The 13,065-nt window shown below is 33.3% G+C and overlaps 1 long non-coding RNA gene across 1 annotated transcript; it reads left to right on the top strand.

Moving 5' to 3' along the window:
* Positions 1 to 10,056: 10,056 nt before the first annotated feature.
* LOC126729202 (uncharacterized) lies at positions 10,057 to 12,413 on the top strand. The gene is made up of 2 exons (XR_007656539.1): positions 10,057 to 10,232; positions 12,068 to 12,413. It is a non-coding gene; the product is annotated as an uncharacterized LOC126729202 (long non-coding RNA).
* The last annotated feature ends 652 nt before the right edge of the window (positions 12,414 to 13,065 follow it).

The raw sequence follows: 13,065 nt of genomic DNA, 5'->3' as shown, positions 1-13,065 counted from the left end.
TATCTTCCCCGATCTTACACTGACTTCCGTTACTATTACTATGATCGAAATTTCGATGATGTTTCCCTCCGCAATTATCACCCACTTCCCTCTGGTTTTCACTGGAGAAGGTGAAACTTCCATTGTTGAATTGGCAAGAAGCACCAAAGCTGAAATCCGAAGACTCAAAAACAGGGGCTGGCCTAATTTGTGCGGCGTTGGACTTCTGGTGTACTGCAAGAGAGCTAGCCCTATGCAAAGGCTTTTGTGATTTACCTTTATGACCACCAGTTAACTTGGATTGTCTCCCACGTTGGCTGGATAGCGTAGAAGTGGATGGGTCTTTAGCATTGGGTTCTAGAGGCCCAACAGCTTTTGTTTTTCCCTCCTTCACAAGGCCTAGGCCTGTTTTGTATGATGAGCCCAGCTCCTTGGCATATGACCCATTCCGGTTTTCTTTTGGAGATTCACTCTCACTACTTCTCCTATTGTCTTTAGCCCCGTGCTTTTTACGTGTCACAACGAGCCAAGGCCCGTACCCATCTGCATCTAGCTGTCCAGCAGAGGATTTGTTGGTACTATCAGGTATGTGGTGTAATTCCCCACTGTTTGGTACGTGATGCACCTCAGTACTATTGTCCTTGCCATTCCCATCCACCTTGCATGCTGGTACGGATCCATCTGGCTTTTCAGGTGAAGGAGCTTTGACCGTGTAGTGGCAGTCCTCACGGCGGTGACCAACGCGGCCGCAAGAGAAACATAACTTCTCTATTCCCTCATATAACACTGATTGTTGGAAATTTCCGATCAAGATGGTGTAAATAAGAGGCTTATTGATGTCCACCTGGACACAAAACCTTGCATAGCGAGCTCTAGCTTCCGATGCTGTATGGGTGTCAATGTAGAGGACTGTGCCAATAGCTTTTCCTATTTCCTTCAGGGCTTCAGCATTGTAATATTCAATGGGAAGATGAGGAAGTCTAACCCACACTGCCACAGAAGCAATGTTAGCTATATCTGGCCTGAAGTTTGGCACCCAAGGTCTGACAGATAGAAAATGGCCCCTTATAAACCAAGGTCCATTCTTTAACACCAGATCATGATCTTCTCTCACCGAGAAACGGATGAGATAGAACTCACATCCCAGGTCTACACAGTCAAGCTTACCTGTTGGTTTCCATAAAGCATGTATTCTGGAATTCAAAAAATTGAACCCAACTGATCTCCCGAACACCTTAATAATAAGGGCATTCGTCCAAGGGGCTCTGATGAGTTGTTTAAACTCTCTCGAAAGATTCACAGCAGCAAAACCTTCTCTGATACTCTCAACATTTGCTTCTTGCTCGACTTCCTTTTCCACATATTCCGAGAAATCAAAGGCCTGCATATAAGCTCCAGGTATCTCACCTAGAAGTTTATCCTTGAAGGAAGTTTTCTCTTCGTGACTGCCAGGGGGGGTGTAGGTATTAGAACCTAGCAATCTGGCCTCAGAATATACCCCAGCTTGATGGGTTTCTTTGGCTTTTTTAGTGCTACGGCGCAGTTCTGCTTCTTCTTCACGAGAGAGCTCAAGAGAGCTCCTAAGGCCAGCCATCTTTCCAAATTTATAAGTTATGCACTGTATAACATAGCCACAGAGGAGAAAATCTGAAAATATGATCTGGCCTAACACATAAACACAAATGGAAGCTAACAGACTTGGTCTCTAAACCTGAATTTCTCTTTCAGCAAAAGCCCTTGGTTGTGCCATGTGTAAGTAACCCATGTTGCTACGGTCTCACAAGAATGACCAAAAGGAGAGGACTTGCGTGAAGGCACGACTTGGACCGCCTTTGGTGCCATGTGTTACAAGTTCACCTTGTGCGTTGATCCACGTTGTTGGATTTGGAGTGGAGAACAATCCGTACGTAGTTGCTGCCACTCACTTTTATTTAATATTTACTACAAAGAATCAACCTTCTAGTTTGGTGGTAAAATGAGTAGCATTTACAACCAATAATCTATATATATATATATAAAACCGAAGCCTCTGCTGGCACCACAATTTTCCACGTCAGCACAATATTTAAAAAATAAAATATTATAACTCCTCAAAACCCTAGCAACCTTACCCCTCTCTCAAGTTAAGAAATATAAAGTCACGGTTTCTGCAAACTCTCTCTCTCCAGACGCAGGAAGCCCTAAACTCACGGTATAGCATTCAAGGTTAGTTTTGTTTATATATTAATTAATACATAGTACTTTGTTCACCATTGAATACTCATATAATCAATTTCCAATTCAGTGTTCAAGAACCAAAATTCTAACTGCGCTATCATAAAATATTATTATTAGTATGAATTTTATGGAGTTGCAGTGTTCAGGAATTAAACCAAAATTCTTTTAAATTATCTATAATATTTTGTCCTCCAAAAATTTTCTCTTTTTAATTTTAGTATATTGTATTTCTTAAGCTATAGAGAGATTTTCTTTGGTTTTTCCAAACTCTCTCTCTCCAGATGTAGGAAGCTCTAAACGCACAGTATAGCATTCAAGATCTACAACGCATGGTATAGATTTTAGCTTATAAAGTTCAGCTTTTGTAAGGTTAGTTTGTTTATATATTTTGATAGAGAAACATGTTCAATGTGGTACGGCTTAATAATCGCATTAATAGCCAATAGTTAATACCATTTGCAAATTCAATTCATGGAGTTGCAATTTTCATTAAATCGTTCTATGGCTTGAAGCACTCGCATTTTAACAAATTGGACATGTCTTTAAAGTCCTTTTATTTCTTTGGGGAAAAAAAAAAGAAAAAAAAAGGAGAGGATATGTTAAAACTTGGCATCATCAACTTATAAGAGAGGATATGTTCTTAGATGGTAGGAATAGGACAAAATGGTTACACGCTTGTTACGCCTGACTTGCAAAAATTGCTCATAAAGATGTATGCACATGATCTACTTCCCCTTGCTTTTAGTGAAAGATTAAATGCACGCCAATTTTGAGATCAACCATTCTAAAAAAAATGGTCTGTGCAATCATAAAATATTATTATTAGTATGAATTTTATGGAGTTGCGGTGTTCAGGAATTAAACCAAAATTCTTTTAAATTATCTATAATATTTTGTCCTCCGAAAATTTTCTCTCTTTAATTTTATTATCTATTATATTTTTTCCACTCTTATGGAGTAAATCAACTTATTCTCCAGTCACCATCATTAATAAATGAGAAATCAAATCAAGGTTATAGTTTTTCTATTTGGTTGCTAGGGTTTTTGTTCCTGAAATTGCTATTTTCTATTTAAAAATTGCACTTGTGGATCAATATTTATATTTCTTACCTTGGCATTTTGCACCTATGGCTAAAATTTGTGTGGATCTTTGGAAGTTCAAAAATCTTTTCTCCATTCACCATGGTTTTTCATTGAGTAATTTCTTTCTCTCTTACTCCTCTTAACGAGTTTTGTTTTTGACTAGAAGAAAGCTTTTTTGCTTTGAAGGTCATGCAGCACTTGTCTCATTTTATTTGTCCTCACCACAAGGAAAACATCTAGGTAAAGCAAATAATCTATTTTAAAGTTTGAATGGAAACTACCAAGTACAAGAGGTAAATCTTTAAGGGATGAGCTAAATTGTTTCTTATTTTCAATAATAAATCATTTTATTGCAATACCGGTAATTGATTGAGAAATCCAATATGTTCATATCTCTATAGAATAGAGATAGTAGAAGCCAATTTTATTACAACTACTTAAATTGAGTTGACTTAATTCCGTACAATTACAAAGTATAGCATGAAAGATAATGGAATTAATTGTTGTAATTTTTATTTTCTTTCCATGTTTTGAATTTCCTCTATATTATTATTACAACTGAGCAAAGATTGAGAAAGTAACATTACTACTCTAATTTGAAGTTTAATGCGTCCTTCTCAAGTCATGGTCTTTATATATATATTTGCAGTTTATATTTCTAACCGTTGATGAGAAATTAAGGCTCAGTTGCACAATATGTGTAAATTCTTCAGAAGGCTACTTTAAATAGTAAGTCAATGTGTCTCTTACATTTGAGTATTAGTTAGAATTGTTTTCAAATGATTGTACCAATAAAAGTGAATGTGTATAAATTTTGTTTAATTATCCCGTGCATCGCACGGGTTAGCGACTAGTAATAATAATAAGGCATGTGGCATGTGGCATTAGAAGGTGTTGCCATATTAATGGTATAATTCTATGCAAAGTATTAACACAACCTGCCAAAGTTACTCTTTCAATCCAGCTAAATGCTAGCTGCGTCGTCAATATCATGTCAATCAAATCATCATAGGTGCCACATCAACAGCATTGCTAGCCTGCAACATGTTGCGTGTGTTTTATTAGCAACCCCAATCACACAATGCTTCCATGTGCCACTCAGCTTCCAACTCTTGGTATCAGTATACCACCCCAACATGTCACTTTATACCACCAAGACCGTCAAAATTCAAGCTTTCACCTTTAGTTTGAGGGAGGTGTTAAAACACATTATAGCCCAATTAATCCGAGTTATTTGTAGGCTTATATACTTGTAGAACAAGTAAATTAACTTTAGCTTGATTAATAGTTAGACTATGTAGCCTAGGGTTCTTTAGTTTATAAACCCTACATTAAGTTCATTATAACACAAGAGTTGAATCGATAATATGTAACCTGATAATGGCTTTCTACTATGGACATAGGCTGTCAAACCGAACCACATAAACCTTTGTGTTTAATTGAAAATATATAACCCGCTAATATCTTTCCACCATAGATATAAGTCGTCAAACCAGACCACATAAACTTTTATGTTTGGTATCTATTTCATACTTTTGCTTATCATTCAATCACCCACAACAACCTAAGAACTTTAACAAGAGCAAAATAAGTTGGGTAGCAAATATAAAGTAAAGCAGAAGAACAAAAGGCAAAAACAAAGAACATGCTCCTAAATAAGGATTAGGGAGGTTTAGAGTGAGACATTGATGGATGGATTAAGCATGTGCTATCTAGAATCTAATGAAATTCAACCTAAACTGTTGGAAAATATATCCACTAGATTTAACCGATACACCTTGTTCTTTAGGAAGTTAGTAAATATTTACTGCACATCTACCCGAACAAAGTTATTTATTTCTAAATTCTAAACGACAATAGCAATATGTTTTAACAAGAAGCTTTTTCTTTTTAAGAAATCTCAAAAAGGATTCAATAAAATTCACTCTTCAAATTTTGCTCCTATTTCACAAAACCAGGTGAAAAATATGTTAGGCCCTAACCCAAAAGGCTAATTCGTAAAAACCTTATATTTGTTTGAGATGCAAGTAATCTAGCTGACTTGCATATATGAAATTGGTTTTCATAGACATATTATTGATGCATATGTGCTCTTGTAGAGAGAGAATAAGACTCTACTTACCAGATATAAAATTGCATATAATTAAACTGTGTCTTAAATACTACAAGTCCGGCCATCCATAACACTTTAGTAAACAATCAGCGTCAAGAAAAACGCGAACAAATTTTATTTTTTTGCATTTCATAAAGCATTTTGAAGAGGTACAGTATAAAGGTATGTATTTTCTGCAATTCCTGAAATCCTCAATAACACACATATCATAACGAAAGTAGTAGTAGTGTAGTACTAAAAATGAGAATCATTTTTTTCAAATTTTTTTTGGATTTAGAAGAACAGAAGGTTCAAAAACTATGCATCGAAAAATTGTTGCAAAATCTTAAAATGAAAAAAATCATTGCAATAAATTAATACCAATTATTTTTGCAATCTATTGGAATGAAAATTTCGAACTAATAGCTTATTGCAACAAAATTATCATTGCAATAATTTGATACTAATTCTTTTACAATCTATTGCAATGACAAATATGAAACTGCAACGAATATATCATTACAATAACCTAGTATTAATTATTTCATAATCTATCGTCATGACAAAATGAAGTAATTATTTATTACAAAGAATATATCATTGCAATAATTTAATCAACTTCTTTTGATCAATTATTTGCAATCTCTTGTAATAAGATTCATGAAGTAATAGTCTATACTTACAAGAGGAAACTGGCAATTCCGGCAAGTTTAGAACATTGCCGACCAGTGCATCAGCACGTTCTTGTGCTTTTGTCAACTCCTGCCTGGCCGCCTGGATGGCTCTGCAAACTTCCTTCATCGTCTGAAAGTCCTTGTCATTTCCCTTCTCTACCATTTCTACTGCTGCTATGGACTGTGTAGAGTCGAAAACGGTTGTGGGTCTGCGTGTGTTTTGGGATTTGGTTCTTTAGCTAGGTTTTGCTAGGGTTTTAACAAGGTTTTTTATTCTCAATTAAAACGATGTTGTTTTCTATGTTGTCTGTGTTGGGTTGGGCTTGAGAGTTGGGCTGGTTGGTAGGCTTTCTCTTTTCTTTTTCTTTTTGTGAGTTTTTCTCTCTTGGGCTAGACTTTTTTTTTTTTTTTTTGGGAGAATCATACATGGGTTAAATTGATGCTACAAATAGGACAACATGACTGATTGATAAAATTTTAACTTATACCTTTTTTTAGGTTTAAAAATTTATTAAAATCTATAAAATTTAATTTTTGTGAAAATATGGAGTTTTACTTTAGCTGTTGGTGATGGTAACAATCATGGTGAAAGATTTCTCATTTTAGTTTTTTTTTAGTTTTTTTTTTTTTTAGTTTTTTTTTGAGAAATTTCTGATTTTAGTTTATAATAATAATAATAATAATAATAACTCGACCAAATAATTTCATATAAAATTAGTTTTATGGAGGATGAATTTTGAAGATTTAGATAGATTGATACTATTTGTATGGAAGAACATGAAATTAGAATTAATAATAAGAAGGGCGAATTCATTGCTAATTTTCGATTATCATCATAGTTAATTGACTATCAACCTGGTTAGCCTGTTAGCTCAACCCATTAACCTAAAATCTATTGTGTATGGCGAGGGCCGATGGGCCAAACTTGAGAGATAAAAAAGTAATACTTAAAACTGCAAACCTAATCACGACTCACAGAAATACTTAAAGTGATTATAATAAATTATGCTTACTATACAATTTGCTAACTTTGATTAGAGAAAATTTCGGCGAAAATTTCACTAAACTTAACAAACATGGTGACCTTAACACATATCATTCTAATTAACATCAAATTTGTAGAAATATGTCACAAACCCATTATAAGTAGCATAATATTATGCAAGAATTACTCTTAAAATTCACAAAAAATTTAGTAAAATTATGGACTATGCGAAAATGGCCAAATATAAAGTTACCCACAAAAGAAAAATGGAAAATTTGACATGTATGGGAAAATTATACAAGAGAAAGAGAGTGACCTGGGATGTGAAAGCATCGGTTTTGTCATTGATGTTTGGTTCTCTGTTTCTTCATCTCTTTGAGGGTCGAGAGCTTGGATGGGAATCGTGCTTTTGACCCTTGTCCTTGAGAAGTGAATTGGGTTCTCGAAGAAGAACTTGATTGTACTGGATTTTTCAGGGGTATATTTGTCTTTTCAAGGGTATAAGGTGTGGTATGCTGACTATTTTTTTGTACATGTGTCGATCCTTTATTGGTGAAGATGCTGAGTTGAGTTTGTAATACTGAAGTATAGTATTCTTTCTCTAACATGTGAGAGTCTCTGTCTTGAGAAAGATGAAAGAAAGAAATGGAGAGGTTGTGAAAATCAAAGAAAGAAACAGAGAAGCTAAAAACAGAAAGAGAGCCGTTGGGTTGTGGGAGTGTGAGTGGGAGTGATTTGGACTATTAATGAAGAATCATTGAAACGGTTCATGAACTACATTATATATTGAAGCAATCACCCCGATATTCACTACAAGAAAAAAAACATAATACAACAAGTAGTATTGCAACAAAAAAAATAGTAGATGTAATATATATACTATTACATCTCTAGGTTGTTTTTTTATTGTAATAGTAACTTAAATTTATTATATCAATATAAGATTATAGCAATAATTATTATGTTACATTAAAATGTGTTGTTGTAATTTATTGCAACGAAAATCTAGTGTTGCATAAACCTATTACTTTTTTTAAATAAAAAAATAACCTATTGCAACTAGATTTTCAAAGTAAATCGTTGCAATATATGGAATTTATTGCAATAAAAATCTAGTGTTGCATAAACCTATTGTCTTGGAGTTTATTACAACGACTTGCATTGACTTTTTTGTTGTTGCAATAACACCTATTACAACGACATTAATTGTTACACTTCCAGTCTTTTTTCCTTTTTCTTCTTTCTTTTGCATTCTAACTCGTACGTAGTAACAAAGGCTAGCACATCCGGATCCGATCATCAAGTCTCTGAAGAAGATGATCCGGAAGTTGATGAATAAGCTCAAAGAAGCAGTTGAGGAGGTGAACTTTGCTCAATTGAAGCTAAAGAAGGCGGAGAACAATGCCAAGAGAGTGTTTGAGAAGCTCAAAGACATGAAGCTTCCCATTTCTGAAATGGAGGAGGCATAGTTCATCCTCTATCTTCAGATTGAGTTGGGCTTTGCCGGAAAAGGAAAGCTCAGCTCCGAGTTGTCAGTTGAGGCAAGAGGCGAGCTAGTTCGGTTTGCGGCACTCCACCAACTCCCTTTAGTTACAAACTGATTAAGATAGGTAAGGGATTTGGTAGGGGGCTTGGGATTGCTAAACTTGGGTTTACTATGGTTTAAGATTGTAAAAGGTGATCAGTTCATATAACTTTCGTCTTTATAGATTTACTATTTTCTAGAAGGGCTAATACTGTGTGACAGGCACTTTAGATTGCATGAATGAGTTCTTATCTTTTTTTTCTCTTCTTTTTTTATCACATTAATGAAGAGTTTATTGGTACTCCATCTCTGTTTTACCTTGAATTGGAATCTTGAAATTAACTAAGCTCCATGACAAGTCCCAAGATTAAGTGGTGAGCCAATGTCTTGTTTGTCAACATAGGTAGCATGGTTGTGGTCGTTTCACCTTTTCACTTATGTCTTAATTTGAACTTCATGATACAAAGTTTATAGTACAATTTTGAGACAAGCATTGATTTAATGTTTTGTTAATTTGTGTGAATGTCATATGAGAGGAAAATTTGTTGTCGACTCGCATCTCCCTTGGTATTTGCCTTTGGAAAAAAAAAAATCAGTTCTTGCTAATTAGCTTCCGAGGTTTTGGACGTCTATTGCAATGAAAATCTAGTGTTGCATAAACCTATTACTTTTTTTTAATAAAAAAATAATCTATTGCAACGAGATTTTCAAAGTGAATCATTGCAATATATGTAATTTATTGCAATGAAAATCTAGTGTTGCATAAACCTATTGCCCTAGAGTTTATTACAACGGCTTGCATTGACTTTTTTTTCGTTGCAATAACACCTATTATAACGACATTAATTGTTATTGCAACGACTTTTTTTTGTTGTATTAAGTCTTTTTTCTTGTAGTGATTGTCTAAAACACTTTCAGTCTTTCTTCCTTTTTCTTCTTTCTTTGCATTCTAACTTGTACGTAGTAACAAAGGCTAGCACATCCGGATCCAATTTTCATGTCTCTGAAGAACATGATCTGGAAGTTGATGAACGAGCTTGGAGAAGCAATTGAGGAGGTGAACTTTTTAACACCTCGACCGAACTTTATAGTTAACCTATGTGTTCAAGTGGTTAATTATTATTTGAATCACTTACTTTCTAAAATTAATATAAGAGTATTTAATAAACATATTTTTTATAATGCCATTGAGTAAGAATTGTAAAGATTATAAATAATTGAATGGCTAATTGTATTATGAATATATACTAAGTATTTACAAAACTATATTAAGTGGTTAAGTTGTTAGGTATATAGTTGTTGATGTTTAATTAAGTATAAAGGTAAGGATATATGTGCATAGTTGTTTTATTATTTGGGACTTTCTAGAATATAGAACTATGGGAGGGTGAAAAGTATAAATGCTAAAAATTGTAAAGGTGAGTCATATCCTCTTCTTTCCTTAGTAAGACACATGTCCCACCAAAACTTTTTTCCTTATCTTTTCTTGACTACACCAGAAGGTTCAACTCTAATTCTCTTTTCCCATTCCTTTTTCTTTGTTCTTATTTCCTTCCTATTCCCTTGTTCCCACACGGCAGTACCTTCTCACCAACAACCCTCTCTCTCTCATCGAAACCGTATATCTTTCTCTAAAAGGGAATCAAACTCTTACTAAAGTGTCAGTTTCAATTGTGGGTAAGTATATATGTTTATTTTCTGTTATGAGTATTTTAATGGTGGTATGGTTTGCTTTAGTTTCATATCTATATTCTCTAATATGATTGTTAGAAGCTGAAATTTGTAGTTTATAAAATTAGGAAATCATGGATTCGTAAGTCTATATATATATATTGTTTTAAGAAGCTTTGAAACTGTGTTGGTGATTTGTTGAAGGTAGATTATGGTTTTTATTAATTAATAATTGTATATGATTAAGGAAGTAAGATAAAGTTAGGGTGAGTACTTTTGATGTTACTGCTGGGATTTTTGTTGTATTTAATTTAGCTATAAATGGTTAAATAGCTATATATAAGTGTTTTTTAACATGTCTTATGAGTTTATAAAAATCCCCATATGAAAATACCATCGTTTGATAATTGTTTTTGAATTTACAAGAAAATGTTGCAAAACTATCACTGTGACAGATTCTGTGTTTACACATGATAAATTATGTATTAAATTGTATGCAGTGAATTAGGATACTAGAAGTAGTTCTTATGAATTCTAAGACACATATGGTACAAATGGAAGTGGTCTCACAGCCACTGGATCAATATAAAAATAATGGTTTAATTTCTAATTTGCATGAAATTCTGTCAGGATAGATTTAAGCATGTTGTCTTGTATGATTTTTAATAAATCATGGCTTTATGTTTTGACTCTGAAATTGATATGGTATTTACTAGACATAAAGAGGAATGGCTCTGTAAAATTTCATGAATATTTGATGTGTTTAGATAGCCCATTTGTGTTTTACAAATGAGGCATATGCTGTTGAAATGAGCAGTAAACAGTAAATGATAACTCTGAATTTGAGGATTTAATTCTAAAGTTAGGTTTAATGTTTTAAGTTAAAATTTAATATGCTTATCTTTTGGTTTGTCTGGATCATAGATAGATTTTCTATAACTTGATTCAATGTTTAGTACTCAAAGGAGGGGTTCTAAACCATTTGACGGTTGTATTTATGAAGCTGTTTTGTTCAACATGTTGTATGTTGCCTTATGAGTGTATCTGGTTACATGCAAGGTTGTCAGAATCGGGATCCTACGTAAGATCATGGGAGATAGGTGGGATTGTAAATCGTAAGATCTTACATTATTTAAGAAAAAAACAAAAAATACACATTTGTATGTTAAATAATCACATAAATTATACATTCATTGATATAATTACTATACATCACTACATCCATTTGTAAGCATCATTTAAAGAGGCAAAAAACCTCAAAATGTGACACTTTATTGGGATATTTATTATTTGGGTCCATTTGACACTCTCTCTATATTGGAGTGGAAACACTTGGTCTATTAGGATTTTATTTTTCATTTGGATTCAACTGAGCCTTCTGTCAAGTTAAAGAAGATTATAAGAAACCAAGGTTGTTTAGAATCGTCAAAATTGTATGATCCTACCGATCCTGAACAATCGCTAAGATCCTTGAAGGATCTAGATCGTTTTGAGTAGGTGGAATTGTAAAATTGTAAGATCGTAAGATCCAGATTGGAATTTTGACAACCATGGTTACATGATCATGCTTAAAAGATTTTATGTTTATGCATGCATTATTGCCCTAAGCTCAAGGCACATTTTGAAATGAAGTTGGCTCTTCTAGAGATATGATATTAATATGAGAAGGATGGTATTTCTTTAGGTTGGTACATCATTTGTTGATGTGTGCATAATATGTTTGTAGGAACCTCATTGAAGTGGGATTAAGATTTCTTTGATTCTAAAGATAGGTTTTGAGATGAATGTGTAAGTTTATTTTAAAGAATAATGGATAATAATAAGTTTTGATTTTGGTTTAGGTGTTACTAGTTGCCAAGTCTAAGCTCCTTCGACTGTAGGCTTTTGATTCTTCTGCTTTCAGGTAAGGAATAAGTTATATGAGCATTTGGTAAGTCATGAGATTATTTTAAAGTATATTATGTATTAAAAGGTTTTTTATTAGAGATATGACATATAATCATGTTTCAGACAAAAATATATTCGTGAGTTCTCGAAACTTTGTGTACATGATTTAAGCATATTGATGCTATTACTAATTCCACGAACATGATGTTTAAAGAAAACAATGGAAATACTTTTATTATGAAATGTTATGCAAATTATGAATTTCAGTATGATGTATAAGTATGAAATGTTTTTGGGTTATGTCCTCTGGTGATCTAAACTCTGCCAATAGGGGTTAATTATTGGCTTTCCATTGAAAATGTTATCTAATTGGCTATTAAAAGTGGGACTGACTCTGCTGTACCCGTCCTTGTTGGTTACGGCCAACTTGTGGAGGATGCCAACCTACCCCTATGGTTGAAGATATGTATTACGATGTGATCTCGACAATACTCGGCATTATGGGGAATGCTGGATGCCTAGCACAGTGGTGCTAGAAGCCTCCCAAATAAGTACAGACTTATCAGATATGGACTAACCAATATGTTATGAACAGTTATATTATGTTATTAATCATGAGAGAATAATTTTTTTTAAATACATTATGAAAAGTTGAAAGCTCGCATGAAAAGAATAAGTTTCTGATGGAAAGAAAAACTGTTCTTTAAAGATAAAAGTTTTTGAAATTCTGTTGTGCTTTAAAGATAAAGAATCTGATGAAAAGGTTTTAGTATTCTGTAAAGATAAAATTTCTGTTAAAAGTACAAGTTTATATTAAAAAGTTATTAGATATCTATTCTTTATAAAACGATAAGTTTTATGACTATGAAGGTTATAATATTTTACAAGAAGAAGTTTATGAAGAAAAGTTTTGTTATTCTTTAAGATATTTCTAGTTTAAGACAAAGTTACC

Source organism: Quercus robur, chromosome 5, assembly GCF_932294415.1.
Source record: "Quercus robur chromosome 5, dhQueRobu3.1, whole genome shotgun sequence".
NCBI lineage: Eukaryota > Viridiplantae > Streptophyta > Magnoliopsida > Fagales > Fagaceae > Quercus > Quercus robur.
The sequence above is the reverse complement of the archived record's forward strand: the minus strand, read 5'-3'. Positions and strand labels throughout refer to the sequence as shown.